General features: G+C 42.6%; 1 protein-coding gene across 1 annotated transcript in view; it reads left to right on the top strand.

Annotated features, from left to right (window-relative positions):
- tspan33b (tetraspanin 33b) overlaps positions 1-15,523 on the top strand; it is a 231,860-nt gene that overhangs the window by 65,543 nt on the left and 150,794 nt on the right. The gene's annotated exons all lie outside the window — the stretch shown is intronic.

Genomic DNA, 15,523 nt, shown 5'->3' with positions numbered 1-15,523 from the left:
TTATTCAAGAAGCCTCCTCGGATACAGAAGCCCTTCAGCTCATATTCAAATCAGGCTTTAATTTCAGCCCACACTCTTCCAGCTTGCTTTTTCTCCCTGTGCAGAGATGATTAAGATAATGATGCAGCATGGCAGATGATCTTGTCCAGATTGCAGTAGAATTTCGTTGACGTGAGGGAGAATTCATCTCCCTGAATGTGTGAAGTGGCCACACTGCTAACCACCCCGCTGCTCGCTATACCTGCGCTTCAAAGAGAAGCCGAGTTTAAAGGGGCTAACTAAAATTAGCCGGGTAACAGATAACCTGTACCTTGAGATCAAAGCGGGGCTGAAGCGCCAAGGCTCTTCGACGGCGCCTGTGGTGACAGAGCCACTAGAAGGAGGAATGCAGAGCGACAGAGACACAGAGATGGGCAGAGAGAGAGAGAGAGAGAGAGAGAGAGAGGTTGTGATGCTATTCATGAGAGGGGATGAGTGTTCATGAGGCCCCACATGGAGGTGTAAAGTTCCACAGCAGGAGATTATTCACGTGGGTGTTGGATTGAAGAGGGTCAAGGTTTTGTGTGTTGCACTTGATGCTCTCGCTCCCATAGAGCATCTCAGAAACCTAAGCGTCCCCGCAAAGGGATTTACGGTCCAGTCAGCAAGGTGTTTGATCACTTTATCCACGTGCACATGTGAGAAGGACAGATAGCTCGATTCCAATATAACACTACTCTGTGTGTTATGTTGCAAACCTTGAAGTCAGGAAGAGTTTCTGTTGGCAAAGAAATCCCACGTCGAGAATGAAATCAAGAACGTTTGTTCAATCAGTTAGATCTGTGGACTCTTCAAAGTCCTCTTGGTAGTAGAAGTGCCATCACTTTTTGCTGAAGTAGTTTGCCTTTTATTTCCTGATTGATTATCATCATTACATGCTACTGTTAATGTTTCAGGCTGAAGTCATTCATTAAACATTTCTTGCAGGAATGTATTTATAATAATGTATTTATAATATCCGCTGTAGAAGACACTCTTTGAATAACTCTTCTTTCATCTATAAAGTAGGCTGCATGGTACATACAGGTGCAGACAATCCACCAGTATAAAATGCTGAGATATGCGCCATCACTGCAAATGCCACCATTATACATCGCACACGACCTAATACGAAAGTCTGCCCCCATTCATTGTGTTTTGCAAAATGGATGGGGCTACATAATTTTTTTTTCACAGATTTATTTATATGTTTTTGTAAGCCTTTATTGGAGAGACAGGACAGAAATCAGATAGAGAGAGAGAGTCGGGGATGATCACCCAGCTGATCACCCACTTCCTTTCTCCTTTATTTGTCTCTTGTCGTCTCCCATTACGAAGGGAGCCCTCAATTAAAGACAACAGGTGACCAGCGGAGGCGGGCAGTGGATCTTTTACTTTAGTTTGAGACAAACACCTCATACCGAAAATAGAAGGTTCTGAAAGAGATGCACTGAAACTGAGAGACTTTGCTGAACACAATAGGAATCATCAGAAGTCTAGGACAACCCCCCCCCCAAAAAAAACTGTGTATTATATACACTGGATGATGATGATGACAATATTTAGGATGGTTTGAATGCTGATTAGAACTCTCAAGAACAGCTGTCGATGTTGTGCACTTCCTGTCAGCACCTGTGTGTCCAGTCAGACTTAAAGATGTTCCTTTACTCTTCCTGACGTTGTTTCGTCCTCTCTACATCCTCGCTTGTGTTGTTCTTACTCTGTGTCGCTTTTGGAGCTTTAATTTCAGCTATCCTTTATAATAACAGATTCTTTCTTTTGCATACTGATACACCTTTTTTTTTTTCTTCCAACCATCTGTCTTTGAGCCTTTCAGCCTTCTCTTTAAACTGCTCCAGCGTCAGCAGTGACTCGAGGTGTTCAGGTGTGTCTACAGCGGCTGGATCGATTATAGTATACTTTTATTTTCACAAATTAGTTGAGCTATACTCCACGATCGTTTCACTTGGTTTACGCTTTGGCAACTTCACCTGTGCTACCACCTGGATTATAAGTGCTCCTGTTTTGGCAGTCACTGCTTACACATAAAAAAAGCTTTTCTGCTCCTTGGTTTCTGTATTCTCCTATTCTCTCAATGAAGCACTCCGATACGCTTGTTGTCCATTGTTTACTTCTCCCAGGTTTTACATGTTCCTCCTGTTCCTGCTGACTTCACGTCCTGCCACCAGATGACCTTGGACTTCTCCTTCTTTCCCCCATCTGCACACTTTAACAACTTTTTTAACAGCCCTTTAGTTTCCTGACATCCCCTGCCCACTTGCCCACCTGCTCACCCCCCTCTTCAGTTTCACTCCATAAATACTGGACCTTTTTCTGACTTTAGTTGCCAGTTTATACTTGTTAATTTGCTTTGGGCCGTTAACACTTCATTCTGCGTACTAACCCAAATGTTAGCGTACCGTTAGCAACATACTAACCTACGGATCATGTGACATATTTCCGGTCAGAGATATCTTGGATAAGTAGCATCAAGGTAATGTGACAGTTGCTAATTTGACATCATATAAAACATATTACAGTACGGTTACTTTTATACTGTATGTATCGTGCTAGGTGGTTATCGGTCTGACCGGCTGGCTGTCGAGCTCCACCATTGGATGCCTGTTGTGTCGGCTTGGTATGACCAATGTAGCCAATCTAGAAAACATCTGGGGATTTCTTGCATACACAACACTGCATGCTATGATTTTGGAACAAACTGCATACTCCATATGATGTCATATCTAAACTGAATGGTACAAAGACACGCCGTTGGTTTCCAGTTTTGTCGCTGTCATGTCGCTTGTCCTGCCTGCCCTCATACCTGCTTGCTGATCCGACACTTCAGACATATTGCACCAGTCTGTGTTTGGGTCCTTCCCTTCTACCTGCAATATCAACCCTAACAACTATACAGAAATAAAAAAGATAATAAATACAGTGCCATGCATTTTGAATAACAGATAAGCTACTAAGTAAAAGTGAAGATGATGCAAAGTGATCTGATTTATTTTCCTTGTAATATAAAAACAAGACTGACGGAGAATCATGGGTCTCCTTTTAAACCAAGATGAAAAGAAAAAGAACTTTACCATGGTCAAGATGACCGGGCGAAACCGACCTGAGGAAGAGATTATGTTTAACAAAGCTTTAATGTATCTGAGTATAATGTCCATCACGTTTTTATCACAGCAGCACATACAGCATCATTAGGGCAGCTTTCAACATTGGATGTTTCCACGGCAGCGGTAAACATGTCATGTCTGTCTTGGCGACCTCCACAACAAGACACGGCCCGTTTCAATTCTAGAATGAAGGACTTCTCTGGCTTTGATCACTGATGGAAATATTATTTTCTATTCTTTTATCATGTTTTTTTATTGGACATTTGTTGTGTATGATATGTAAGATAAGTCTGAGTCTGAATCTGAAGAGGAAGCCGACTAATATGGCCGCTAATTAAATAATAATCGAGTTTTAGAATAAAAAAATACAAGCATACAAATAAATACGACAATATAAGACTTTGCTTCAGTTTGCAAGTAAATGTTTTGCAGCTGCTAAAGGCGTCTAAACTCTGTTAAGACTTCAGAGATTTGAAGTTAATTTTATTTCACTCAACTGTTTTATTCACGATCGAGTGTATTTGTCCTCTAAGGATCGATATCCTGTTAAATGTGCCATCCTCTTATTGATTTCCTGCTTTAATCAAACAGAGCAGATCAGAGAGAAACTCTGGTCCAAGTTCTAACAACATCTGTCATGAAGTCAGTCGACTTGTTTAAATGTTTAAATAAAGCATGTGTGATAACGCCTAGTCCACATTTTTCAAAGCTTTAAGAAAGATCTCTCTCATGCAAAAATGATAAAAGTTAGTATTCTGATGGTGCGTAGTATTTTAATAAAAGATTCACTCCAGAGGACAATGGAGAGATAATGTCAGCGTCCTCAATGTTTGCAGTAAATCCTGCAGGAGCAGCGTTATGTTTTCAGTTGTCTGATGTTTACAGTGCCGCCGCGGCTTCGACGTCTGCAGCTTTACCGGCTTTAGTCACATCTTTTTTTACGGCTGTCAGAGATTGGATCTGTACCTAGATGTCTGAAACCTGCTGTACCCTGTCCGTCTTTCTTCTCACCGTGGAAGCTTCTGGAAAAGTTTCTGTGCTGCAGAAAAGTACATGGCCAAAGTGAGAGCGGGAGAGTGCGTGTGCGTGTGCTCGGTGGGATTAAAAGTGTAATTGCACTTAAAGAAAACAGAACAAAGCACTTGTAATCAGTGTTGTTCAGCTTATGTGATGCTTAGAATCCATAGATATTGCAAACATGTTGAAATGCATGTGACTTAATGATCTGTCCTTCAACCTGCACATCATTTAATTTTATTGGCTGTCAAGGACACACCCACACACAAGTGTCTCACAACCCTTCAGCCCTTGGTAACAGCTCCTCTGGGCCTCTCTGACCAGCAGTGACAGCGCAGTATGAGGGAGGTTAACACACTAGGCAGTAGGTAGGTGTGTGTGTGTGTGTGTGTGTGTGTGTGTGTGTGGGGTTATTGACACACCTCCTGTTCGGATCACTGAAAGATACTGACTGAGTATATTCAACCAGTGAAGCATTTACATATTTATTTCCCTGGCTGACCCCGCACCACATGCACCGACGGCCTCCAGAGACCTTGTATGCCCGTCTTTAATTGGCTATTGATTGACTCTGCCATGGCAGTGGGAGACAATAAATTACCTCCTGCTTGGGAGAGGGGGCGACAGATGAGTCGAGTGTGGGGGAGTCAAATCTGAGCGTGCATTATTTATACATCTCATTTTTATTTATGGTTTCGAGGAGCAGTGACGCAATGCACGCCGGAACAATGGCAACCCCGTATTTGCATAGATCGATTGGTTACATTTTGGGAATATGGTGAGCATGCAGAGGGATGCATTGTACTTATGGGATGGATGAGTAATTCAGTTTAGGTCTCCGACAGCCTCCATTTGACAGGAAATTGGTTCCTCCACAACAATCGTCATTGTCAGAAAATAAATAATGTAACATCATGTTTGTGTAACTATCAGTGGCTGCATGTAGGGGGATATGAATTGCTGTTTTGTAACAATGTGATACAATGATCTGCTCTTCTATGCGAGTACGATGGATAAATAAAACAAGCTTGTTCTTTAGGATGTACCTGACAAGCATTTCAGCATATTCGCTCTTTATTGCACTTGTCTGATGAGGCACACAAGAATGATGCAAGGCAGGGAGAGAGATTTCTAATTTCTCCAGCCAGGAGAGTAATTATTCTGCCCGTTGGAGCCTGAGAGCACGTTGATGTTGAGCAGCTCATCACAGCCCTTATTGCAAAGAAATCCCATCTTAACCTTTCATTCAGTCTCGCTTTTAACTCTCCAGATCGCCTTCTTTAAAAACAAAGTTAGCTCACACCGGTCAAGGAAGGCTTCAGAAGATTTTCACATGTTTTGTTTACTTTTTTTAACTTCAATAAACAAATCAAACAATTATAGTTGTGTTGTATTGAGATAGTCTGTGGTGATTCAGGATTTAAAGGTTTTCCGTTGAGGTCATGTTAGTGTTTAAACTTTCACTGAACATTCTGCGGCCAATAATGCTGGACCAAACTCACACTTAGCACCAGAGCTCAATATGGTGTCACTCACAAGTGACCACACACACACACACACACACACACACACACACACACACACACACACACACACACACACACACACACACACACACACACACACACACGTGTCCCCACAGAGGTTAAACGGCCACCCTGCCACACTCGATTATTTCTTCAACCTGTTGCTTTGTCCGCTCAGTCAGTCAGCTCGTCTGTCCAAACTGCTTAATCTAAACAGCCGGCGGAGCCAGTGGAATACGCCAGCTGAATTCCACAGCCTCGTCATCCTCCAGGCCCCTCCAGGATGGGAACTATCCGGGGAATGCCCACTCCTGCTGTGTCGCACACATCCAGGTCCTGTTCCGGCACAATCCTGCCAGCTCAGATGGGCTTTGATGCTAGCCTTGCACGTGAATGCCGTGTGTGTGTGTGTGTGTGTGTGTGTGTGTGTGTGTGTGTGTGTGTGTGTGTGTGTGTGTGTGTGTGTGTGTGTGTGTGTGTGTGTGTGTGTGTGTGTGTGTGTGTGTGTGTGTGTGTGTGCTGTGTGAGGGCATGTGTGTGTGTGTGTGTGTGAATGCTGACTGGCAGCCAGCCCTGGTATTGATCTGTAGCCATTCCGGCTGGAGCCCAAAGGGCATGCTGTATCATCTGTCAGTCTACTGAGAAGGGCATTACAGCCGCACTGATCTTAGATCACAAATCCCACTCAGAGGGGGGAGGGGGGTGAGGGAGTCCGAGAGGTAGAGGGCAAGTAAGATAGGAAGATGCTGAAAGCATGAAATAAGAGTTGTGAAACATATAGTGAGTGTGTGTGTGTGTGTGTGTGTGTGTGTGTGTGTGTGTGTGTGTGTGTGTGTGTGTGTGTGTGTCTGTGTGTGTGTGTGTGTTGAGATCAGTGTGACTGTGCTCTGCCTCCGTTACCTCCTCCTCGCTCTTTGTTGATAGAGACAAACAGATCCTCTTTTAGGACCCGTGGGTGAAGACAACACTCAGCAGTGACCTTTTCACCTCCATGACCACCCACAGACTTTACCCCCCCCCCCCTCCTTCTGTCCTCTACTGTGCCTCCCAGCACCTCTCTCCACACTCCTGTGACAACACAATTACACACCAGTCAAGACAGCATACAACACCGATAAACATCAGTGGAATTACACGCTCGAAAACTGCCACATATGTGCTCCACACACACACGCGTGCAGCCCCAGGGAGAAATAATGAATCACTCCTAATCATCTGTGGAACATATCGCAGCGCTGCTTTTAACGACTGTAAAATGACTTCAAAGGTTACCATATCTCATGCACAGATAAGGATGTGAATTGAGCTGATTTGAATGCTTTTTTTTTCCTCCTCTTTCATAAGACCAAAAAGTCACTGCTTTTTTGATCTCATCTATATTCTACATTTTCAGGCTTCCTCGTTATTGTCTCCCTTCCTCCGAGCCCCTGCTACAAAAATCCATGCATTGTAATCAAAACTACGATTGCTTTTGATTTAAAGTTGTGTGAAAGGCAGTGAGCGCCGAGCTGTTTCATAAGAGAGACAGCTGATTGTATTGATGAAATCCAAGGTTGCCACAACTATTCTTGCATGACTCTGCTCAGCTCTGCTCCTTCACAGTGATTATTCCATTACTCTAAATCTCCTAAATCTTTTTTTTTTCCACCACACTCTGAACAGGTCTGTGTGTGTGTGTGTGTGTGTGTGTGTGTGTGTGTGTGTGTGTGTGTGTGTGTGTGTGTGTGTGTGTGTGTGTGTGTGTGTGTGTGTGTGTGTGTGTGTGTGTGTGTGTGTGTGTGTGTGTGTGGCTGTGTGTGGCTTCAGTTTGGACATTTCCTGAAATCGCTGTTGGTGTGTGGGAGCCACACAGACTCAAAGAGCGGTGATAATGGCAACACAGAGAACCATTTGTGTTTGTTTGTCTGTTACCTTTTTGTGACCGCTAATGGATAAATGACCCTTTGTACTTGACTTGAAAAAACTCACAGATCTTGATAGATGTAAACGACTGTTGAGAGGCCATATTAACATATATTTGCACCCTAGAGTCACAAGTTAGTGAGGTAAGCTCTACTGATTCAGAGTCACATGGGTTCACTTATTCGGCATCTGAACATTTTTATTATTTGTAACAGAAACACATTTTTTAATTTGGAAAATCAGAAACATCCAGAACTCGGTGTCCTTGGATTGGCTCCCATGAGAGTCATGTTGAGAAATTCTATCGAGCAGCGGTGTTACGGGGTCACGGTTTGGTACAATAGTACGATACAAGAAAAGAGCATCACAGTCCTGCATACACAAGTCAAGGTTTCTGTAATTCATTTTGAACCTACAGAAGTGCGAGTTGCAGCTTGTTTCATGTAGTGTCGTCTACAATGATCTGCAATAGCTGCTACAGCCTGAAGTTTCAAAGACCATGAAACAAAAAAAGAGAGGAAATCCAAACAAGATGATGCAAGATAAAAAAAAACAACACAGAAACGGATCACATCTCCAGGTTTGAAAATATAAAATTAATAAAATAAATCAGATGTGCCTTCAGGAGCAATGTGTGATATTACTGATTGAGTTTTTGAGTCTGGGAGGTCGTTGTGTCTCTATTGAAGGTGCATAATGAGCACACCGAGATGATGAAGTGTGCGATCACTGTGAGCCACCTTCAAGTGTCACAGGAGGTCCATCCATCTGTTGTTAGTGTAACAGTGGGTGCAGTGCTTATTCGTGCATGTGTAGGCACGGGATGGGACATTGCAACGAGGGTTTAATCAATCAATCCATCTTTATTTGTATAGTGCCAATTCATGACAAATCTTATCTCAAGACATTCTACAAAGAGAGCAGGTCTAGACTGTACTCTTTGTTATATTATATACAAAGACCCACCATTAATCCACCACAAGGGCAGCATTTGGCAACATTCAGCAAAATAACAGTGGCAGGAAAGACGTCCTTACATCAGGTGGAAACCTCGAGCACAACCAGACTCATGATCAACAGCCATCTGAGTAGCCGTATAGTGGGATAGAGGGAGGTGCAGGACGAAGCAGGAGTCCTCTATACTGCTGCATAAGGCCTCGTGTACACCTAGAATTTTTTTGTCCAGGCAGAAGAGCGCTGGCTGTGCACATGGGAGTGTTTGCGAGAAGAAATGCGCTGCACGTCCTGCACGTTTTATGTTTGAGGTCGTTTTTTTACCCGATCAGACACGGAGCGAGGAGGATGTGGGTACAAGACACGATCTGTAGGCGGCAGAAATACAAGGAATATATCATACATTTGGAAAAGAGAGCCGGTGACGTCAACAGCAGCTGAAAAGTTGAAGGATATTTAACTTGAGCGCTCGGAGCAGCAGCAAAAACAGGCAAAGCGCTCGGATGAAAAGACAGCGGTCTTAAAAAGCAGTGGTCCTTGGTTGTTATAGTTACCACAGCTTGTTGAAAACAAGTAGGATGGCGCTCTGGTTGTGGTTAGTTTGCACGACCCATGTACAGAGGCTGTAGTCGTCCAAGCGGCGGCCAAGGTTAACTCCAACCTGTGGCTCCTTTTCCACATGTCATTCCCCACCATCTCTCTCCCTGATTGAGACTCCACTGTCCTATCTCTACAATAAAGGCACAAAAAATCCCCAAAATACATCTTAAAAAAACTTTTTAAAAAAAGAAGGGATAATTTGCTGGACAGTGATTGGCACCTCGGGGAGATGCCGTCTTATTTTCATTAACATGTTTGACATGTTTCCAGTGACTTTATGCACGTAGAACCTAAAATATCCACACCCAACTGAATAAAAGAAGCAGGTGGGTTCTCTATTCTTTGCCGTGTCATCTTGCTGCGTCACTCTTTTCCTACGTCTGTTTTGCTGTGGGTTGTGGATACCACCATGTGTGCATGCCTTTTTCCTCCACTCAGATGTATTCATTGTATGACTGCATGCACCAAACTGTGACGTCCATACTTTGTCTGTTTGGGACAAAGAGTAGTCATACTGTCCTGCTTTCTACTCTTTCTGTAAAAAGGCTTGGGTTGTACAACACGTCTGAATAATTCAAGGCTGCACCGCTGTGATCATGTAAGCACAAATGATCTTGGTTGCCTAATATCTATGAACACCTTGAGTATCCATCATGTGTCAGAGGGACTTTTTAAATAATAATCTTGGATGAAGACTAAGCTTCAGTCTAACGTCAGTTCGGTTTGCAGAATGAAAGTGTATCTAATAAGTCAGTGTTTTTACATTCCTCATGGAAATGATTAATCCAGCACGTCCTCGTGATGGATGTAGCTGTGTGCTGTAACTCAATCAAGTCCCACTCCATATGTCCCACCTTAAAAAACACATTATGTGATTACAACTGCATGCATATTAAACTGAATCCCTATTATGTTGAGCAGATTTTATTTTCCATGTTTGTATATTTCTATTTACTTCAAATAACATCTTGTTTTTCTCAGAGTGGTGGCAGCACATCATTCATGCTCCCCTCTGTTTTAGCTCATCATCTCATTAGCTTCAATGAAAGACATCTCCGTCTGACTAACGTCTTCCTTGGTTTAGTGAAGCAAACACAGAAAACTGAAGGTTGCTTCCTTTAGTGGCAGATAACACATTTTAAACACCAAAAGAATCAAAACATCTCTCGCAGGAAAGTATCGACCAAACACGAGGCTGAGAGGAGCTTTTCTAAAACCACTGAGGGCTCAACAAAGATGACACAGATTATCTTGTTGTCACTTAAAAGCATCGATATCGATGGGAAAGCACAAAAGAACGTATGTTTTTTCACCCCACTTTGGGGAATCTCTACCATAGAGTGAGATAAAAGTTTGTAAAAAGCCTCCAATCCTTCACTGTGCTTCACATCAGGAATCTGTCCATTTTAACACATCATTAAGTTTCATGATGTGTTTGCTCGTAAAGTTGTTTTGATGTAAAAAAAAAATAGAAAAAGCAAAACCTGGGTGGAATGAAGACCAGCATTTTAAATGCAGATTCGCTCTGTCAGAAAATTCAGAAACAATCACTGAAGTCTGGAGGCAGAATAAAGCACAGCAGTCCATTAGTGTTGAGAAAATGACAATGAAAAGCGCCCCCAACAAGCTCATTTGAATATGAAGTCAAAGAGCAAATTTCTTTCACCTCTCCTTTAATCACTATTCAGTTTCTCCCACGGAAAATAACCTTTCAAGACGCAACCTACGACCAGGGGACTGAAAGACTGTCAAAGGAATCAGCTCAGAATTAAAGTTTCTAACATCAGCTAAAGCCTGGCAGACACTGAACCATTGAAGGAAAGTCCTGGCAGGACGACGGCTCGCACTGTACGACTGAATCGTTTACGATGTACGACCAAATCTCGTCCAAATCTGGACGGAGTTGAAGTCAGATCTGTATTTCACTCGTCTCTTATGTACGGCTGAAATCCACAGGCGCTTTGATCATGCACTCAGTATCACCAGCAGACACAAGCTAAATCATAACATGTATTCCCCGTCAGCTGGAGGTCTGTAGCTATTTCATGACAACATTTCTCTGGTTCATATCTTTTATGATTGGATTTGGGGGCAGTGCACGTTGAACAGGCATGCCTGCTGTTGCCATGGTGCTTTCTGACAGTTAGTGTAGGCATGATCAGGAATAAAAAGCTCTGATGTCAGGGAATTTGCTCGTGCCTCTGTTCACGCTGTGCGAGAGTTTGTAGTCGTGCGACCAAAATGTAAAGAATGCCGGAAAATCACATGACGGCCATCTTGCCCCCCTTAAAATTGCACGACAAGCGGAGTGCGATCTGGCACTTATTCCACTTCAGAATTAGTCGTGCAACTCAAAGAGGGCCGGCTGTGGGTCAGTGGGTAGATTTGTTGCTCCTGCAGCAACATGAACCCTGTGGGTGATCAGACTGTTTGCGGCCATCTTGCCCCCTTAAAGGCAGGGCTGGTCATTGGGTGTAGACGGAGCACTGAGGGAATGATAGTTTTGGAAAATGACCAACCCTACCTTTAAAATTGCACAACAAACGGAGCGCGGTCTGGCACAAATTCGCCCGACTACAGAATCAGTTATGTAACTCAAAAATGAAAAAAAAAAGCTGGAAATTGCATAGTGCATGCTGCACTTCACACAGGGACCATTTACACCACAAAGAAGACCTGAGTGATAAAATCAAAATAAAGGAATGAGATCCTCAGATTTTCCAAATGAAAATACATCACTCCTCCTATGTTGCTATCAAACATCTTTGGTTAGTTTGGGTTTTTTTTTTTTTTACTTGTGAGTCGTAGTGTTTCTTGATGTGGCTCTTTATTCCCAGTGGAGAATCTCATTCATTCCTTCGACACATGTTTCAAGTGTTTTTTTCAACCTTTGTAGGTGATGAAGTAAAGAGAAGAGCTGCCTTTGATCCAGGCATCTGGTGTTTGTCTGTGTGTGTGTGTGTGTGTGTGTGTGTGTGTGTGTGTGTGTGTGTGTGTGTGTGTGTGTGTGTGTGTGTGTGTGTGTGTGTGTGTGTGTGTGTGTGTGTGTGTGCGTGCGTGTGTGTGTGTGTGTGTGTGTGTGTGTGTGTGTGTGAGAGAGAGATAGAGAGAATATGCAAGAAGTGGTGATGATCCTGATGGTGTCTGAGCAGACGAGTGTCGCCAGGGAGAGGTGATAGGCCTGCCACCATGCAGTGTGTGTATGTGTGTGTGTGTGTGTGTGTGTGTGTGTGTGTGTGTGTGTGTGTGTGTGTGTGTGTGTGTGTGTGTGTGTGTGTGTGTGTGTGTGTGTGTGTAGCAGAGCGGTGTTTAATGTGCAGGGCTGGAGGGTTGAGTAAGGATTAATGTGAGATTTCAACCCCCAATGATCTGGGGTATATTTCCTGCAGAGGTGCCCTCTGTCAGACCTTAATTGCGCCCTTGTGTGTGTGTATGTGTGCATTTTGGTGTTGTGTGTGTTAGCGTGTATGGGTCAAGGTTTATATCTTATCATGAGATCATTTCAAACATCTTGCATCCATTCGGATCATGTCTCCGTCGGTCTAAAATGAGTTCCAATGTGTTTTCTGTAACTGCTTGGCTGTACTTCATGTTCCTTTAACCATCGTCATGATCGCACGCTCACCTCACCTCCGCACTAATCCTCCCACAATCAGACCAGTAATCATATTTTCATCTTATTTCTGCACCAAGCTTACCTGTCACCCTATCACCATGTTGTATATCGAAATGTGAAATTGTGTCGAATAATAATCTGGGTAATCTCTTGGATTCTTTTCATGAAATGTCGTTCTGCAGAGGATGTTGTTGACACTGTTGTGTTTTGAGATGCTGAAATTCTTTTAAACAAAGGATTATGAAGTAATATAGGTCTGTGGCTGCTTAATCTCTCTCTGGGCTAGAATTGTGTTTTTTTTGTGTGTGTGTGTGTGTGTGTGTGTGGGGGGGGGGGGGGTAGATTTAAAGCGATCATACTATGATTCCCAGAGGTCTATGTTCAGACCGCATGGAGGCAGACAGATGGGTTGTTTTGAGCGATGCTGCTGAATTTTACCGCTAATGCCAAGGATCAAAGAAGATCAGAGGTGACCTTTCACATCTGAAGTAAAGTCTATGACAAAAGGAGGCTGACCTGGATGCTGTTTGTGTGTGTTAGGTTGCTAGGTGTACTTTATTTTAAAACTACACCGTTATGTGCTGAGGGGCGATGGGCTCATCCTGCAAAACCACGATCACGCTCCAGCATTAACAGGATGCACAGGTATATGTCATAAACTCAGGTTAGCATTTGAAAACAGTTTTTTCCTCTTAAAATCAGAGCCAAGATATTACTTTATGTTTTGCCTTTTGTATAATCAACACATGCAAGCTAATGCACAAAGTGCTGTGCAGCTAAAGTTGGGAGATGTTTCAGTTTAATGGATAAGTACATGCAGAGACAGACAAACAAGTCCGTGTTTATCTTAAGGTTATTAATCTGTTTTTGTTCTGGGCTGTGAAACACACAAACCCTCAGTTCCTCCCAAACATACACAGCAGTGTCTAGCCAGCTTAGAGCTCACATCTCACACAGTTGATGCATCAAAACATCTGGAGATAATTAACATGGTTCACACCTGATACAATCAACGTTTGAGGAAGTGACAGCGTTTGCCTCTTTGTTCATAATTTTTTTTGTTAGACTGCGTTTGGGTCCTCTACCTTTTTTTTGGGGGGGGGGAATTCAATACAGGACAATAAAAAGTAGTAAACTGACGGGTCTCTAAATCTACTTGAGTAAAAGTAAGAAGTAATTAATGTTAAGATTTTCTCTGTAGTACAGACGGTGGGGTTGAAAAGTAAAATGTGATCTTTTCTTCATGTGCATCGCAAACAAACCAGCAAAGGTGTCTCTATGTACAGCCGTCTTCAGACATCCAAACTCACTTTTCCCAATTTACTTTAAGATATTTTCTAAATCAGGTTTTAAGACAACGTTTATCAATCAATCAATCAATCAATCAATCAATCAATCATCAAGCACTTTTCATACAACAAATGTATCACAAAGTGCTTTACATCAACATAAATCAAACAGCAACAAGCTGACTCCCTCCCCCACCCCTATCCCACAATCCAATCCAAAAACTAACTAAAATAATTAGATAAGAACAGGTACTGGAAACGCTATCATTAATTCTAAATGAGGAAACACAGGAGGTTAAAAATTTAATAAAACTAGATGAAATGAGATTCAGTTAAAAGCTCTACTAAAACGGTAGGTCTTGAGTTTACTTTTAAACATTCAGAAGCACTCGATATATTTTCATATTTCTAAATTATATGCATGATAGGGCTGCAGGATATTGGAAAAACCTGATGTAATATATATATATATATATATATATATATATATATATATGATTCTTAACATTAGTTTTGCATTTCAGTGCAAGTTGCTGTGTCCTTATGATTGTGTCTTATTGAGTCTTAAATCTGCTGGTGGACAAATTAATTCCTACTGCACTTGTACTTGCAACTACAAGCTTGTGTGTTAAAGACCCTTGAACCTTGAGGCGTAGTCGTGCATGAATAATCAATGCTTCCTGACAGTCTGTCAGAGGCCAGATTTAGGTCAACTAAGTGAGACTTTCTCCCAAGCCCCACCCAGAGGTGCTTGTGTTGCCCTATCAGCACCTCGAGAGATTTACAGTGTGTTTGTGTACGGGGAGATTATCCCTGGGGGTGGGATTGGCTGCATCATACCTGCTTACAGTAGATTTGTGTTAATGTTTTTTGTTTTGTGTTATTTGTGTGTTGACTGAGCAGCTGCCCCCCTCAGGAGGGGAGAGTTGGAGTGGGGGGGTGTAAGGTAAAGTGGGCTTTGCTCGTCCCTTCAGAGGCTCCCTTTGTCTGGAGATCATCTGCTATCCCAGCTTTAAGAGGATTAGCTCATGTTATGACATTAAAGTGGAAGCACAGTTATCATCAGCGCTCCGTCACATAAGCAGACTACGAGCAGCGAGCTCACATATCACAGGAGGTGAGTGCTTCCAGATCACTGCAGCCCTACATTACCTGCTGTGATGTTTGATTTATTTATATTATGTTTAGAGATTTCTGAGCTGCACAATCAGTGTCAGTCATGCGTTTAGCATTCCTTTTGCATTTACAATGTGCAACCACTTCTCTGTCTCTCCAGTGTTCAACACATCCTGCTTCTCCCACCGCCTGCTGAGCTCGGTCAAGCCGTCATGCATACCAACCCGGGCTCCAATCGCTCAATTTCAAAAGTTTATCACATTTTTAACTGCATGTTTGAAATTTAATAATTAAAAAAAAAAAAAAAAAAAAAGTTGAATTTTATTTTGAGAGTTTGTACAGATTTAAGCTAAGAGAACT

Source organism: Labrus bergylta, chromosome 7, assembly GCF_963930695.1.
Source record: "Labrus bergylta chromosome 7, fLabBer1.1, whole genome shotgun sequence".
Classification (NCBI taxonomy): domain Eukaryota; kingdom Metazoa; phylum Chordata; class Actinopteri; order Labriformes; family Labridae; genus Labrus; species Labrus bergylta.
Note: the sequence above shows the minus strand (reverse complement) of the source record. Positions and strands in the feature narration are given on the sequence as shown.